A 17,441-nucleotide genomic window follows, 5' to 3' on the forward strand; every position below is an offset into this window, starting at 1 on the left:
TAGGAGGGTTGATTGGATTAAAAAAAAACTCAACAAGATGCAACAATATGCTGCCTGCAAGACACTCACATTAGCCTTAAAGACACATGTAGTCTGAGAATAAAGGGATGGAAAAAGAAATTTCAAGAAAATGATTAACAAACAAAAGGGCAGGTCTAAACTATAGCTATGTCATACAAAATAGTTTAAACTAAGTAGATTAAAACTAATACATTAAAATAGATCATTTAACTAAAAGTGGTTAAAAGAGAAAAAGAATGTCTTTATGTAATGGTAAAGTAGTCAATCCATCAAGAAAATATAACAATTATAGTTATACACCCAACATCAGAGCACCTAATTATGTAAAGCAAACATTAACAGAGGAAAAAGTAGAAATATACAGCAGTGCAGTAACAGTTTTGGACTTCAGTTTCCCATCCTCTACAATGGGTAGATCATTCAGATAAAGAATCACTGGGGAATTTGAACAACACTGTAGTTTAAATATATCTAACAGACATATATATTTTATCTGAAAACAATAGGATACACATTCTTCTCAAGCACACATGGAACATTTTCTAGGATAGACCATATGTTGGGCCACAAAACAAGACTTGTCAAATTCAAGAAGTTGAAATCATATCAAGAATCTTCTCTGACAACAATGGTATAAAACTAGAAATCAATAATAGGGGAAAAACAATAAAACTCATGACTACATGGAAATTAACACTCTCTTTAGCAAAAAACTGATGAAAGAATAAGTTAAGAGGGAAATAAAAAAGTATGTTGGGTCAAATGAAAATGGAAACACAACATACCAAAATATAGGGATGCAGCAAAAGCAGTTCTAACAGTGAAGTTCATACTAATAAACACCTATATTAAGAAACAGGAAATACTTCAAATAAATAATCTAAATTGTGCCTCAACTATGAAGAAAAACTTATTCCAAAGTTAGTGTGAAAGGAAAATAATAAAGATTAGAGCAAGAATAAATAAAATAGAGAGAAAAAAACAACTAAGTGTTGTTTCTTTGGAAAGATAAAAAAATTGACAATTAGCTAGACTAAAAAAGGAAAAAAGAGAGGACCCAAATGAATATAACTATAAATAAAAGTGGAGACATTTCAACTGAGACTAAAGAAATAAAAATGATCATAAAAAGCTACTAAGGGAGTTCCTGTCCTGGTGCAGTGTCTAACGGATCTGATTAGGAACCATGAGGTTACGGGTTTGATCCCTGGCCTTGCTCAGTGGGTTAAGGATCTGGCATTGCTGTGAGCTGTGGTATAGGTCACAGACATGGCTTGGATCCTACATCACTGTGGCTCTGGCATAGGCCAGTGGCTATAGCTCCGATTCAACCCTTAGCCTGGGAACTGCCATATGCCATGGGAAGTGTCCCTAGAAAAGGAAAAAAAAAGCTACTAAGAAGAACTATATACAAGCACACAAGACAACCTAGAAGAAATGGAAAAATTCTTAGAAACATACAAACTACAAGGTCTGAATCAAGGAAGAAGTAGGAAATATGAACAGCCCAGTACTTAGCGAGGAGACCACATTAGTAATAGTGATAATAATAAAAAAAAACTCCCAATGAAGAAAAGTATAGGACCAGATGGCTTCACTGAATTTTACCAAACATTTAAAGAAGAATAGGAGTCCTGTCATGGCACCGTGGAAGCAAATCTGACTAGGAACCATGACGTTGTGGGTTAGATCCTTGGCCTCACTCAGTGTGTTAAGGATCTGGCATTGCCACGAGCTACAGTGTAGGTCGCAGATATGACTCAGATCCCACATTGCTGTGGCTGTGGCATAGGTTGGCAGCTTCAGCTCTGATTAGACCCCTAGCCTGGGAACCTCCATATGCCATGGGTACAACCCTAAAAAGACAAAAGATAAATAAATAAATAAATAAATAAATAAATAAATAAATAAATTGAGAGGTATCCTCTGTGCATGGATTTGAAGAGTTAATATTGTTAAAATGGTGGATTTCCCGTTGTGGCGCAGTGGTTAACGAATCCGACTAGGAACCATGAGCTTGCGGATTCGGTCCCTGCCCTTGCTCAGTGGGTTAACGATCTGGCATTGCTGTGAGCTGTGGTGTAGGTTGCAGACGCGGCTCGGATCCTGCGTTGCTGTGGCTCTGGCGTAGGCCAGTGGCTACAGCTCCGATTCAACCCCTAGCCTGGGAACCTCCATATGCCGTGGGAGTGGCCCAAGAAATAGCAACAACAACAACAACAACAACAACAACAAAAGACAAAAAAAAATATTGTTAAAATGAGAGTTCCCATTGTGGCTCAATGTGTTAAGAACCTGACACAATGAATGTGAGGCTGTGGATTCAATCCCTAGCCTGGCTCAGTGTATCAAGGATCCACAATTCTGCATAGGTTGCAGATGTAGCTTGGATCTGGAATTGCTGTGGCTTGGATCTGGCATACGATGGCAGGTGCAGCTCCGATTAGACCCCTAGCCTGGTAACTTCCATATGCCACAGGTGTGGCTGTAGTAAGGAAGGTATTGTTAAAATGTCCATAGTATTCAAAGACATCTATAGATTCAATGCAATCCTCATCAAGATTACAATGGCACTTTTACAGAAGTAGGAAAGAGAAAAACAGTCTTTAAATTTATATGGAACCACAAAAGACCTTAAATGGCAAAAACAATCCTGAAGAGTAAGAACAAAGCAGAAGGCATCACACTTCCTGATTTCAAATTATATTTAAAAGTTATAGTAATCTAAACAATATGGTACTGGTGTAAAAATTGATACAATGGAATAGAATCAAGAGCCCCCAAATAAACCTATGCAAATATAGTCAACTAATATTTGACATGGGAGCCAAAAATACTCAATGGAGAAAATACAATCTCCTCAATAAATAGTGCTGAAATAATTGGATATTCACATGTAAAAGAATGAAACTAGATTTCTATCTTATACCACTGACAAAAATTACCTTGAAATGGAATAAAAACTTAAGTGTAAGACCAGAAACTTATGATGCTCTTAGAAAATAACATAGGAAAAATTTGACATGGATCTTGGCAGTATTTTTTGTATATGCCATCTGAAGCATAAGAAACAAAATAAAAAAATAAATGAGTGAGACTACTTCAAACTCAGATGCCTCTCACAGTAAACAAATGCTCAACAAAGTGAAAAGACAATCCATGGAATGGGAAAAATATATTTGCAAGTGATATATCTGACTGGAAGGTAATGTCCAAAATACACAGGGAATTTATAGAACTTAATAGCAAAAGCAAACAAACAAAAAAACCACCACAAATAACCCAATTGAAAAATGGGCAACGAACTTAGCTAGACATTTTTCCAAAGAAGATATATGAGTGGCCTACAGGTCCATGAATAGGTGCTAAATATCACTAATCACTTGGGAATGCAAATCAAACCAATAATGTGATATTACCTCACTCTTGTTAGAATGGCTATCATCAAAAAGACAAGTGGTAACAAATGCTGGTGAGAATGTGAAGAAAAGGGAACCCTTGTGCATTGTTGATGGTATAGAAAATAGTATAGAAGTTCCTCAAATGATTAAAAATAGAACTACCATCTGATCCAACAATTCCACTTCTGAGAGTGTATATCTAAAGGAAAAAAACACTATGTTGAAGGGTTCACAGTGGCCTTATTTACAGTAGATACAGAAATAACCTAAGTACCCATTGATGGATGAATAGATAATGAAGTTGTGACACGTGCACACACACACACACACACACACACTCATAATGGAATACTATTTATCTGTAAAAAAGAAGAAAATACTGCCATTTGTGACAATCTGGATGGACCCTGAAGGCCTTATCCCAAGGGAAATACGTGAGACACGGAAAGACAAATATGGTATGAGCTAACTTACATGTGGAATCTGAAACAAAACAAGACAAAACAAACTCATAGAAAAATAGACTAGATTTGGGGTTACCAGAGGTGGGAGGTGGGGGTGGTGATAAAGGAATTGGATGAAAGTGGTGAAAAGGTACAAATTTCTAGTTAAAAAATAAGTACTGGAGATGTAATGTACAACATGAGGACTGTAGTTAACACTGCTGTATGTTATGAAAGTTTTTGAAGAAGTAAATCTTGAGTTCTCATTACAAGGAATAAGCTTTCCCCTCTTTTTTTGTATCTATATAAGATAATGGATATTAACAAAACAATTGTGGTAATAATTTCACAATATATATATAAAAGTCATTATGCTATACATCTTAAACTTATATAATGCTATATGTTACATCTCAAACTGGGAAAAAGGAAGAAAATAATTCTTTTTCTACTGTTATATTATATTCTCAATGATTTCTTAGGCTTATGTAGCCTGGATGTGACTGAAGGACTAATGTTGGCAGGATTGAGTTTTTATCAGTCTATGCACAAGACTTTCTAGGTGATCTAGAACTTCCTAACATACTGCATTGTTTTTGGCATTGAGGCTTTTTTTTTAAACTGGCAAAACAGCAAAAGTCATATTTGGCATCCTGTTACACTACTTTAATGCTTAGTGAGTAATTAGTATTTACCAAGCACTAATACTAAGTAGTTTATATGTATTAACTCATTCAATCTTCACAATAATCTAAATAGAAAGGACAATTATTACTCATATTTTACAGTTGAGGAAAATTAAGCATGGAGAGATTATCTCACTTAAGTTTACAACAGTGAGTTAGTGATTTAGCTAGGACTTGAACCCAGACAGTATGCCTCCAGAGCTTGCAGCAAATATGCTATGCATACCTGTATAGAATTATGTGGTTTATTTTGGTTAGGCAAAACAAAATGGCTCTATATCACTCATAAATTGTTGGTATTAAAATGCAACCAGTCTCCAAGGGAAATATGGTCATAAAAGTAGTGCATGCACATATTAAGGAAATAATTCAAACTAAATAAAAGTGTCTCAGACGAAAATCAAAAGTCTCTCCCCACTCCACCCCTGTTGTTAAAAGACTGTGAGTCCTTCCAAAAATAGTCTACGCATATGCCAGTGTGAGTAAACATGTGTGTAACTCTGTGTGTGTTTAACAAATGGGACCATATCTCTGACACAGTCTGCACATAGTTTTTTTCATTTACATCTTGGCAATCTTTCCATATATGATGTAAAGATCGGGAACTTGGGCTTATCAGACACAACTTAGAATAGATTTACAAGGAGATCCTGCTGAGTAGCATTGAGAACTTTGTCTAGATACTCATGTTGCAACAGAACAAAAGGTGGGGAAAAATGTAATTGTAATATATACATGTAAGGATAACTTGATCCTCTTGCTGTACAGTGGGAAAATAAAAAAAAAGAATTAAACTAGAACTTCCTGAATTCATAATCTTTAAAATTTTTGCCTTACTAGTTTTGGTAATATATTTTAGTTAGAAACCAGTTATGTTAATAGCCAGGTAGGTTCATCCTGTGTCTTGCATCTGTTGAGTGTCTTATGACCAACTATGAGTCTCTGCAACTTTGCAAAACTGAGAAGAAGCTAAAGTTTGCCTTTGTGGTCTGTGGCTTTCATTTTATGGAGGCCCCATCTCTCTGTGACACTTGCTCCCTCAGTACTTTGCCTTCAGGTGCTCATTTTCCTCCCCGTCCAAATTTGCTTTCAAAGAAGGCTCTGTTAGTAGAACTTTAGTACCTGTGTGATCTGAAGTCCTAGTCTTATTTATTCCCATTTATTTTTGCTCCAACGTCCTACTACAAATTTCCTCAATACAAGTTTACTTTAATGGAGAAAAAGTAAGGATAATTCTCTGAGAGTTTCGGTATAGATAAATGTACATTTTTTTTTGGAAATTGGATCTTTATATTTTCAATTTAATTTAATATTTATTTTATATTGGAGTATAACTGATTTGCAATGTTGTGTCAGTTTCAGGTATACAGCAAAGTGATTGTTATACATATGCATAATCTGAAAAAGAATGGATATATGCATAAATGTACTTATTTATAAAATTCTGATATAACACACTCTACATTTGGTGTTAGCATGTCATTTCTATTATAAAAATGATGGTAAACAGTAGATGGCATTTGATTTCATGCCTTTACTTGGTGAAATAAAAATCTGGCTGTCTATAATTAGGCCCCACTTTAATCTAAATTTTTTTCCTAGAACTTTTACTGGTCTATGAAGGTCAAAATTTTGGAACCATTTGCCTCATAATGGTATTTTCAGGCATTCAACTACTAAGGGAGATTGAGGAGAAGGGAGAAGTAGATTTTGTGTGGGTCTTTCCACCACTATTACTGAAATCACACGCACATAGATACCCATATTCCAGGTAGGTCGTTGGCCCTTTTCAGGGGTGTCACTGAGTTTCAATCTTGAAAAATGACAGTATTACTACAGTAGTAATACTTCTTTGGCTAAAGGTGTACGTTCTTGTGATGAAAAACCAATGGAAGAAAACAAAATGGATTTTACAGCTCCCCAAGGCCAGTTTGTTAGTTTTTTGGTCCTAAGGATTGCCGGGTTTTTGAATATTATGTGTGCTTTCAAGGTTTAGTATCTAATACTTTTTGGTAAATTAAATTCAAAAGAATTGAACAGGGTATTTTATTTTCTCTGCATGGTTCATCTCTGTACTCATGGGAATTATGTAAATTCATGATAGAAAAACTGTCCTTCCAGGTAAGAGAAAGGTCATACTTGTTTGCTAATAGTATTACTTTAGGAGAAGATACACAGAGCGGGAGAATCAAAAGATAGAATTTTAGGGCTGAAAATGACTCTGTATTCAATCCCTTAATTTATAGAAAAAGAAAAAAATCTCAGAGAGAAATGTGATTTCCCCAAATTAACTTGGCTTGTGAGGGCTAGAGGTAGGGTCAGGACCTTCTTCAGCCTAGCCTTCATTCTAGACAATGTCCACTTTGACAAATTGATTCTGATATATTGAACTGAGTCAGTATCAAGTCTTCATGGAAATCTAAATCCACAAATGAAAGATAGACAGGGCCCAAATATGTTCAGTTTCTACTAGCAATGTGGACTTTGGGGCATTAAGTTTTTCTCTCCATTCACTTTATGGAAATTGTTTGAGTGTCTGGGGTCTGATTCTGCTAATCTTGAGGAAGCCAAAGATATTTTTTTACCTCAAACATAGATAGCTACAAACGATTCTCAGAGATAAAATATTCCAAGTGTTAGAGTCACAATTTAATCTGGAGTCTTGACCAGTAGATGACAGGTGCTAGTATACTTCTAGCAAAATATAAATAACTCCTGCTCTAAGAATTTTGTAGAACAAATTAAAATGAAATAAAAATAAGATAAAGAAAGAACTCTGGATTACCTATAAAGAAAGATAACGCTAGAGAGTACTTATATTTTTTTCTTTTTCTTTTTACACTCATAATTTCAGGGTTTTTAGATAGTTTTAGGGATATAAAATTTTGGGACTTTAGTATAGAATAATAATAACCACTATTCTTGGTATATTATTGGCATATAGCTCTAAAGTTTATATTTCTTTCATATTCATATTTCATTTGATGCTCACAATACTCCTATTTTTAAAAAATTTAAAATTTTATTAGAGTATAGTTGACTTACAATATTGTGTTAGCTTCAGGTGTACAGCAAAGTGATTCAGTTGTACATATACATATATTCATTCTTTTTCAGATTCTTTTCCCATATAAACTACCACAGAGTAACAATATCCTTAATTTGGACTAATAATTACCAGATTTTGTCTTGAGTATAAAACTACACCCTTTATTGTGGACTACACTGATGCTCATATATCCAAGAAAGCATACTAACTGAGTTTTCAACAACTTTGTACCCTCTTTATTTTATCTCATACTGGTTTTGTCTTACAGTATTTCATCACCTAACATTCTGAAGGGGATTGGCTGGAGTGAAGGCTAAACCCCCTTTTGTTTTTCCTGTCAACTTGCATTTTAACAAATAGTTTTCTAACTTTTCTTTGCAGTTATTTACTACCAAGACATTATTTCTCTTTGTTATTGACTCTTGTCTGATATGCAAATAAATGCTTCCAATACTGGGCAGAGTATTAAAAAATATGAAGAAATCATCTTACTACTTCTATTAATTTGAAGTCCCTACTTCTCTTCTAACTTGATTTTTCAGTTATATATTCTAGATTAATTATTTGAGGACCCTCTTCGCAATGAGAGCATTGAAATCAGCATATGTGCTATTGTAGCTTAAATCCAAGGTTAATCTTTCATTGTAAATTTTAATTTAACTTAAAAAGTAAGGCATTATTCTACAGGTCTTTTCTTCCTTGTTCTCTTTAACATGTTTCTTGGCAAGTCATAGTAGCTCAAAAGGGAGATCTTATCACTTCCTGATAAGTAAATGTTTTGTAAAAAATGTCTGATTTGCTTGACAATTTTTGAGTTTTCTTGACATTTCTTGACATTTCAGTATTGCTCATTAGCAGTAAGGCATCATGGTAACTCAAGTGATAATTACCTTTTTAAGGCAGATGGGTTCTTTGATGTGTACCCACAGCTGCTATCTAGTTCACAGGAAGCCATAGAGGTATATATAACAAAGCAAAACAAAAAAATTAATGAACACTGACAACTAAATCACACATTTTCTATACTACAAAAAAAAAATCTTTCTTTTTTCTTTCATATATTCCTAGGTAATATTCTGGTGAACTTTCCTGGGATTACACTGATTTGATTACACTGAATTTAGACATGTTCATGACTACTGTTAAAATATAGGAGTAAAGTAGTAATAAGTAAGGATATTTCTTGGTTTGGACAGAGAGGAATTAAAGAGTATGCACTCGCTAAAATTGGATGAAGAATGAAGAGTCAGGGGGCAGTATACTATTTTGTAAGGGAAGGATAAATTTACACAAAATTTAAAAAAAAATTAAAAATAGGCAGAAGACCTAAATACATTTCTCCTATGAAGACATTTTTAGTTTTTAATAAGGTGTGAAGTATGCATTGATAATTAAAATGCCAACTATTAAAAAAATATCTATCTCCATTGTATTGCCTTCAACTTCTGTCAAAAATCAATTGATCAACTGTGTGTGGGTGTATTCCCGGATTCTATTTTGACCCATTGATCTGTTCTGTGTACTATTTCTTCAATACAGCAATGTTATGACTAATGTACCTTTATTGTAAGTCTTGAAATCCAGTAGTATGAATATCTCAGCTGTTATTTTATGTTTTGAAATTGTATTTGGTATTTGATTTCTATATATACATATGGATTTTTTTTTGTTTTTTTGCCTTTTCTAGGGCTGCTCCTGTGGCATATGGCGGTTCCCAGGCTAGGGGTTGAATCGGAGCTGTAGCCTCCAGCCTATGCCAGAGCCACAGCAACGTGGGATCCGAGCTGTGTCTGTGACCTACACCACAGCTCACGACAATGCCGGATCCTTAACCCACTGAGCAAGAGCAGGGATCGAACCCACAACCTCATGGTTCTTAGTCGGATTCTTTAACCACTGAGCCATGATGGGAACTCCAACACATGGATTTTTAAATCAAGTTGTTGAATTTTCCAAAAAAAGTCCTGCTGATATTTTGACTGGAATTGTATTGAACATTATAGATAAGTTTGGTGACACTTGAGATTTTGAAATGTTTATCCATCTAATCCTTTGACACATTATTTCACACACTTAATTGTTTTTTTAATTCTGTCAGAAGTATTTGTGTTTTTTTAGCAACACATATAATGCATATATCTATGAGATTTACACTTAAATATTTCATATATTTTCTGTTATAAATAGCATTTTATTTTTTTATTTTATTTTATTTTTTTGTTGTTGTTGCTATTTCTTGGGCCACTCCCACGGCATATGGAGGTTCCCAGGCTAGGGGTTGAATTGGAGCTGTAGCCACCAGCCTACGCCAGAGCCACAACAACGCGGGATCCGAGCCGCGTCTGCAACCTCCACCACAGCTCACGGCAACGCCGGATCGTTAACCCACTGAGCAAGGCCGGGGATCGAACCCAAAACCTCATGGTTCCTAGTCGGATTCCTTAACCACTGAGCCACGAGGGGAACTCCAATATAAATAGCATTTTAAAATTGTGATTTTCATATTTATGAAATAATTGCTATACAATTTATTTTTGCATATTGATCTTGTATTCTTAAATCTTGCTAAACTGCCACATTTTTTCCATTAGCAAAAGATTCCTTGAGATTTTTTCATAGAAAATAATTTCATTTAATTTTTGTTTTATTGCATTGTCTAGGCTTTCCAGTATAATGTTAAATGAAACATGACAATAGATATCTCTACATTGTTTCCAGTTTTAGGATGAAGGGATTCAGTCTTCTACTGTAATATATAATGCTGGCTTTCTATTTTGTGTAGAGGTTCTTTATTAGAGTAGGGAACTTTCCTTGCACTAGTTTTCTAGAAGAGGTTTTTTTTTAATTATGAATTTTGTCAAATTATTTTTCCATGTCTTTGATAATACAATAAATTAACTTTTTTTAGTCTATTGGCGTAGAAGATTACTTTGATTTTCCAATGTTAAATGAGCCTTACACTCCCAAGATAAGCCTCACTAGGTCAAAGTATATTATTCTTTTTACACATTACTAGATTCACTTGGCTAACATTTAGTTACAGATTTCTGTTTCCATGTTCATGAGAGATACTGGTCTATAGTATTGTTTCTTGTAATATCTTTGTCTAGTTACCCATTAGGGTAATTATAGACTTACGAAATGAGTAGGGAAGAGTTATTTCCTCTGTTGTCTTATTGATTTTCTGTCTAGAGGATCTGTCCATTGATGTGAATGGGGTGTTAAAGTCTACTACTTTTATTGATTTCCCATCAATTTCTCCTTTTATGTCTGTTAGTATTTGTTGTAGGTATCTCGGTGCTCCTATATTAGGGGAACATATATTGATGATTGTAATATCCTCTTCTTGAATGGATCCTTTAACCATTAAATAGTGTCCTTCTTTGTCTTTCTTTATGGCCTTTATTTTAAAGTCTATTTTGTCTGATATGATTATTGCAAATCCTGCTTTCCTGTCTTGTCCATCGTCATGAAATGTCTTTTCCCATCCCCTCACTTTCAATATATATGTGTCCTTTGCCCTAAAGTGAGTCTCTTGTAGACAGCAGATTGAAGGTTTTTGCATTTTTATCCCATCTGACACTCTGTGTCTTTTGATTGGAGCTTTCAGTCCATTGACATTTAAGGTAATTGTTGATAGATATGTATTTATTGCCATTTTAAGCCTTGTTTTCCAGTTGATTCTATGTTTCTTTCTTTTTCAGTTGGATGATTTCCACTTATTTTATGCTTGAATACTTTTATTTGCAGTTCTTGTGAATGTAACATTTGGTTTTGATTTGTGGTTGCCCTGTTTTTTTATGTATGTTGACCCCTTCCTATATCTGCTTCTTTTAGCCTAATAGTCATATAGGCTCAAACACATTATTAAAAAAAAGAGTCTAGATTTTCATACTTTCCTTCCCCACATTCTATGATTTTGAAGTCCTTTTTTAACATCTTCATATTTGTCCTTTTGCTGTTCTTTGTGTTTAAAGTCACTTTTACAGTATTTTTTTCCCTTTTAGATATTTAAGCGATTGCTCTCCAATTATGATTTTCTCCATCCTATTTCTTCTTACTTCTTTTTTTATTTAGAGAATCCCTTTCAGTATTACTTTTAGAATGGGTTTAGTATTTCTGTACTCTTTAAAAGATAGTTCTCTATTGAATTTTCTTTGGAACTTCCATACCATTTTCCATAGTGGTTGTACAAGTTTATATTCCCAGCAACAGTGTAGGATGGTCCCCTTTTCATGACACTCCCTCCAGAATTTGTTATTTGTAAATGTATTAATGGTGGCCATTCTGACTGGTGTGGATGGGATCTCATTGTAGCTTTGTTTTGCATTTCTCTAATAATCAGGGATGATGACCATTTTTTCATGTGTCTACTGGCCATCTATATCTCTTCTTTGGAGAAGTATCCATATTCCATTTTTCATTGGGGTTCTTTGATTTTTTTATTTTGTTGACTTGAATGACTTTTTGTATATTTTGGAGAGTAAGCCATTGTTTGTTGCATTTTTTTGGTCTTTTTTGCCTTTTCTAGGGCCACTCCTGTGACATATGGAGGTTCCCAGGCTGGGGATCTAATTGGAGCTGTAGCCGCTGGCCTATGCCAGAGCCACAGCAACATGGGATCCGAGCCACGTCTGTGACCTACACCACAGCTCACAGCAATGCTGGATCCTTAACCCACTGAGAAAGGCCAGGGATTGAACCCACAACCTCATGGTTCCTAGTTGGATTTGTTATCCACTGTGCCATGATGGGACTCCTGTTTGTTGCATCTTTTGTAAACTTTTTCTCCCATAATATAAGTTGTCTTTTCATTTTTTATGGTTTCCTTTTATGTGCAAAAATTATAAGTGATTAGGTCCCATTTGTTTATTTCATCTTTATTTCAGTTACCTTGGGAGACTGACCTAAGAAAATATTTGTATGGTTGATATCAGAGAATGTTTTTCCTATGTTCTCTTCCAGGAGTTTAATGTCATGTCTTATGTTTAAGCCTTCAAGCTGTTTTGAATTTATATATGTGCATGGTTTAAGGGTGTGCTCAAGTTTTGTTGATTTACATGCAGCTGTACAGTTTTCCCAGCACCACTTGCTGAAGAAACTCTTTCCCTCATTATATTACTGCCTCCTTTCTCAAATACTAAAAGACAGTAGGTGTCTTTACTTCTGGGCTCTCTATTCTGTTCCATTGATCCATATGTCTTTTTGTAATATTACAACACTGTATTGATTACTGTAAATTTGTAATATTGTAGGAAATCTGGGAGAGTTAAGCCTACTGCTTGTTTTTTTTCCCTCAGGATTTCTTTGGCAATTCTGGGTTTTTCATGGTTCCATATAAATTTTTCAGTTATTTCTTCTAGTTCTGTGAAAAATGTCATGATTAATATTTAATGGCAAAAGGATCCATTCAAGAAGAGGATATTACAATCATCAATATATATGACCCTAATATAGGAGCACCCAGATACATACAACAAATACTAACAAATATAAAAGGAGAAATTGATGGGAATACTGTAATACTAGGAGACTTAAACACTCCACTCACATCAATGGACAGATCCTCTAGATAGAAAATCAATAAGGCAACAGAGATCCTAAATGATGCAAAAGAAAGTTAGACCTAATTGACATTTTCAGGACATTACATACAAAAATAAATCAGAAAATACATTCTCCTCAAGTGCACATGCAACATTCTCAAGGATTGATCACATACTGGGACACAAAACTACCCTCAGCAAATTTAAGAATATAGAAAATATTTCAAATATCTTTTTTGAGCTCAATGGCATGAAACTAGAAATCAACCACAGGAAAAGAAATGAGAAAAAAACTGACTACATGGAGACTAAAAAACATTCTACTAAAAAACCAATGGGTCAATGAGGAAATCAAGAAGGAAAATAAAAAAATACCTCAAGACAAATGATAATGAAGACACAATCAGTCAAAATCTGTGGGATGCCCCAAAAGCAGTTCTTAGAGGAAACTTCATAGTAATACAGGCCTTCCTCAAAAAAGAAGAAAAATCTCAAATTGACAACTTAACCCACCACCTAAGTGAATTAGGAAAATAAGAACAAACAAAACCTAAAATCAGCAGAAGGAAGGAAATCATAAAGATTAGAGATGAAATCAATAAAATACAGATTCAACAAACAATAGAAAAAAAGTCAATAAAACCAAGATCTGGTCCCTTGAAAAGGTAAACAAAATTGACAACCCTCTGGCCAGACTCACCAAGAAGAGGAGAGAGAAAACCCAATTAAAATGAGAAATAAAAAAGGATAAATCACAGATACTGCAGAAACACAAAAAACCATAAGAGAATACCATGAATAATTATATGCCAACAAATTTGACAGCCTAGAAGAAATGGAAATCTTTTCTAGAGACATAGAGCCTACCAAAACTGAATCAAGAAGAAAGAGATCAACTGAACAGACCAATCACTAGTAATGAAATTGAATAAGTAATAAAAACACTCCTTACAAATAAAAGTATAGGACCAGATGGACTCACAGACAAAAAACCCACAAGCATACAAAGAGGAATTTAGGCACATCCTCCTTAAACTTTTCCAAAATGTTGAAGAAGGAATATTCCAAAGGCATTCTATGTCACCACCATCACCCTAATAGCAAAATGAGACAAAGATACTACCAAAAAAAAAATTATATGCCAGTATCTTTAGTGAATATGAACACAAAAATTCCCAACAAAACCAAATCCAAAAACATATGAAAAAGATAATACACCACGATGGAGTGGGATTCACCTGTTTCACAAGGATTGTTCAACATACACAAATCAATCAATGTCACACACCACATTAAAAAAAAGTCAGAGGGAGGATCAAGATGGCAGAGGAGTAAGACGTCACATTCTCCTTTTCCCACAAACACATAAAAAAAAACACATCTGCATGTAAAACGACCCACACAGAACATCTACTGAATACTGGCAGAAGAACTTAAGCCTCCAAAAAGGCAAGAAACTCTTGATATAACTGGGTAGAACAAAAGAAAAAAGGGATAGAGAAAAGGAATCAGGATGGGACTAGCATTCCTGAGAGGGAACTGTGAAGGAGAAAAGGAATCCATATCCTGGGAAGCCTCCTAAATGATGGGGAGATTAGCTGAGATGGAGGGACCTCAAAGTTGTTGAAAAAAGCACAGCAGCTGGACTGAGGAGGGCAAAGTAGAGTGAGAGCTGCACAGATCATCTGCAGCACCACCCCAGACACCACAGATTGAGATGCTGGGATGGGGGCTATTTGCTGAGACTTAGGCTCCAGAGGTCAGTCCCTGGGAAAGGACTAGGATTGGCTGTGTGTAGATAGCCTAAGGGGCTAAGGGGTGCTCTTCCATGGGCAGGGGAGCAGTGTGATATGTGCTGGGGAGTGGAACGCTATGGCAGAGGGAACCTGGGAGAAGGTCTGGGTCCACAGGGGAGGCAAGGTACCATAGTTGGGGAGGGTGAGAGCAGGAGGGGTAGACTGCCATAGGAATCTCCCTGTGCACCCATGCACAGCTCTCAGAGGGCAGGGTGCCTCTGGCACAGGCTGTGTGTAGCAAGAAGCCACTTGCTCAAGCTATGGAAGACTGGACACTTCTTGTGCAGGCTATGGGTAGGCACCTCTTGTATGGAATAAGGGCAGCAGGGAGATAAGTGTGATGTGGTGTTTCTTGCATGATCTACAGGCTGCAGGGATGGACCATGGCACTAGTCTCAGAGACCAGAGGGAGGTGTTGTCTGCCACCACTGGGGGCCTTTGAGTGGGCTCCACATGTGGCCCCAGTCACCTCAGGTGTCAGCCAAAAAAAATAGGGCACTGCAACCACACACCACAGGTTGTTGCTCTCTCTCCCTTGGGAACAAACCTGCCCTGCAGCAGCCACTCAAAATATTCTGAGTGACACCCAGACACTTGGTCACTGTCCCTTTCCAAGACCCTACAACTAGGAGCAGCTGATACACCATCTCCTGCATGGGCTAAGTGGGATGGTGTGCTTCTTGTGTGGTCTGCAGGTGGCAGGGGCAAGCTACCATAGTTATCTCTGACTTAGGAGGTGGGCGTGGCCTGCCACCACTAGCGGTCCATGAACAGGCACCACTTGTGGCCCCAGTCACCTTAAGGGTACCACAGAAAGGGTATTGTGACCAAACACCACCTGTTGTTGCTCTTGCATCCCTGGGAGCACACCGGCCCTGCTGCTGCCACTGCAAAACACTCCAGGCAGTGCCCACACACTTGATCTTTGTCACTTCTCAGGATCCTGAAACTATGAGCAGTCTGTGCAGCACCTCCTGTGTGGGCTAAGTGAGATGGGGTGCTTTTTGTGTGGTCTGCATGTGTCAGGGGCAAACCACTACACTTATCACTGACTCCAGAGGTGGGCATGGATGGCTACAACCAGGGATCCCTAAACAGGCACTAGTTTCAGCTCCAATCACCTCAGAAGAGGGTATTGCAATCAAACACTTCCTGTTGTTGCTTTCACTCTGCTGGGAACTCACATTCCCTGCTGCTGCCACTGCCAAATGCTCTGGGCAAATTGTCAATCTGCCTAAGTCTCATTACTACTTCTCAGGGCCCTGCAATTAGGAGTAGCCTGCACCACCTTCCTGCAGGTCCTTGCTACTGTCAAGACCCCAGCCCTACCCATTGCCTCTTTCTCCTTGGAAACACACTCAGCACCCTGAGGATAACAGCCTTCTCACACTGAAGAAAGAGACAGCAAATTTCAAACTCCCACACCAAAAATAAATAGTAACCCCCACAGAATACAAAGGAGTGCTCTTGCACAAAAGTAGCCTTCCAAAACTACAGTTTGCCTTCCCTAAACTCACAGAAATGGAAAAACATAAGCAAGATGAAGGAGTTCAGAAACATTTCCATTTAAAGGAACAGGAGAATTCCCATGAGGCAGAAAACAATGGAACAGAATTTTGCAGTTTGACAGACATTGAGTTCAAAAGGGAGGTAGTAAAAATACTGAAGGAATTACGGTTGAATATCAAGGAATTAAGAGCAGATATGAAAAGAAATGAACATTACTTTAGAAAGGAAATAGAAAATAGGAGTTCCCATCATGGCACAGCAGAAACAAATCTGACTAGGAATTATAAAGTTGCAGGTTCGCTCTCTGGCCTCGCTCAGTGGGTCAAGTATCCTGCATTACTGTGAGCTGTGGTGTAGGTCACAGATGTGGCTCAGATCTGACATTACTGTGGCTCTGGCGTAGGCCAGCAGCAACAACTCCGATTGGACCCCTAGCCTGGGAACCTCCATATGCCACAGGTGTGGCCCTAAAAAGACAAAAAAAAAAAAAAAAAGAAAAAAAGAAAAAAGAAAGGAACTAGAAAATATAAGGCAGAATGTAGAAAAACTAGAAAATTCATTTGTAGAAACACAAACTGAGCTAAAGGCACTAAAAACAGAATGAATAATGCAGAGGAATGAATTAGTGATGTAGAAGATAGACTAATGGAAATTACCCAATCAGGACAGCAGTCAGAAAACCAAATGAAACAACACAAAGCAATATAAGGATCTATTGGATAATAAAAGGATTTCCAGAAAGAGAAGAAAAAGAAAAGGGGATTGAAAATATATTTGAAGAAATTATGTCTGAAAACTTTCCAAATCTAAAGGAAACTGATATCAAGACACAGGAATCACAGAAGGCTCCAAACCAATTGAACCCAAATAGGCCCCCACCAAGACATAACATAATAAAAATGGCAAAAATTAAAGATATGGAGAGGATTCTAAAGGCAGCAAGAGAAAAACAAAGCATTAATCATAAGGGAATCCCCATAATGCTATCAG

The sequence above is a fragment of the Sus scrofa genome, chromosome X (genome assembly GCF_000003025.6).
Source record: "Sus scrofa isolate TJ Tabasco breed Duroc chromosome X, Sscrofa11.1, whole genome shotgun sequence".
NCBI lineage: Eukaryota > Metazoa > Chordata > Mammalia > Artiodactyla > Suidae > Sus > Sus scrofa.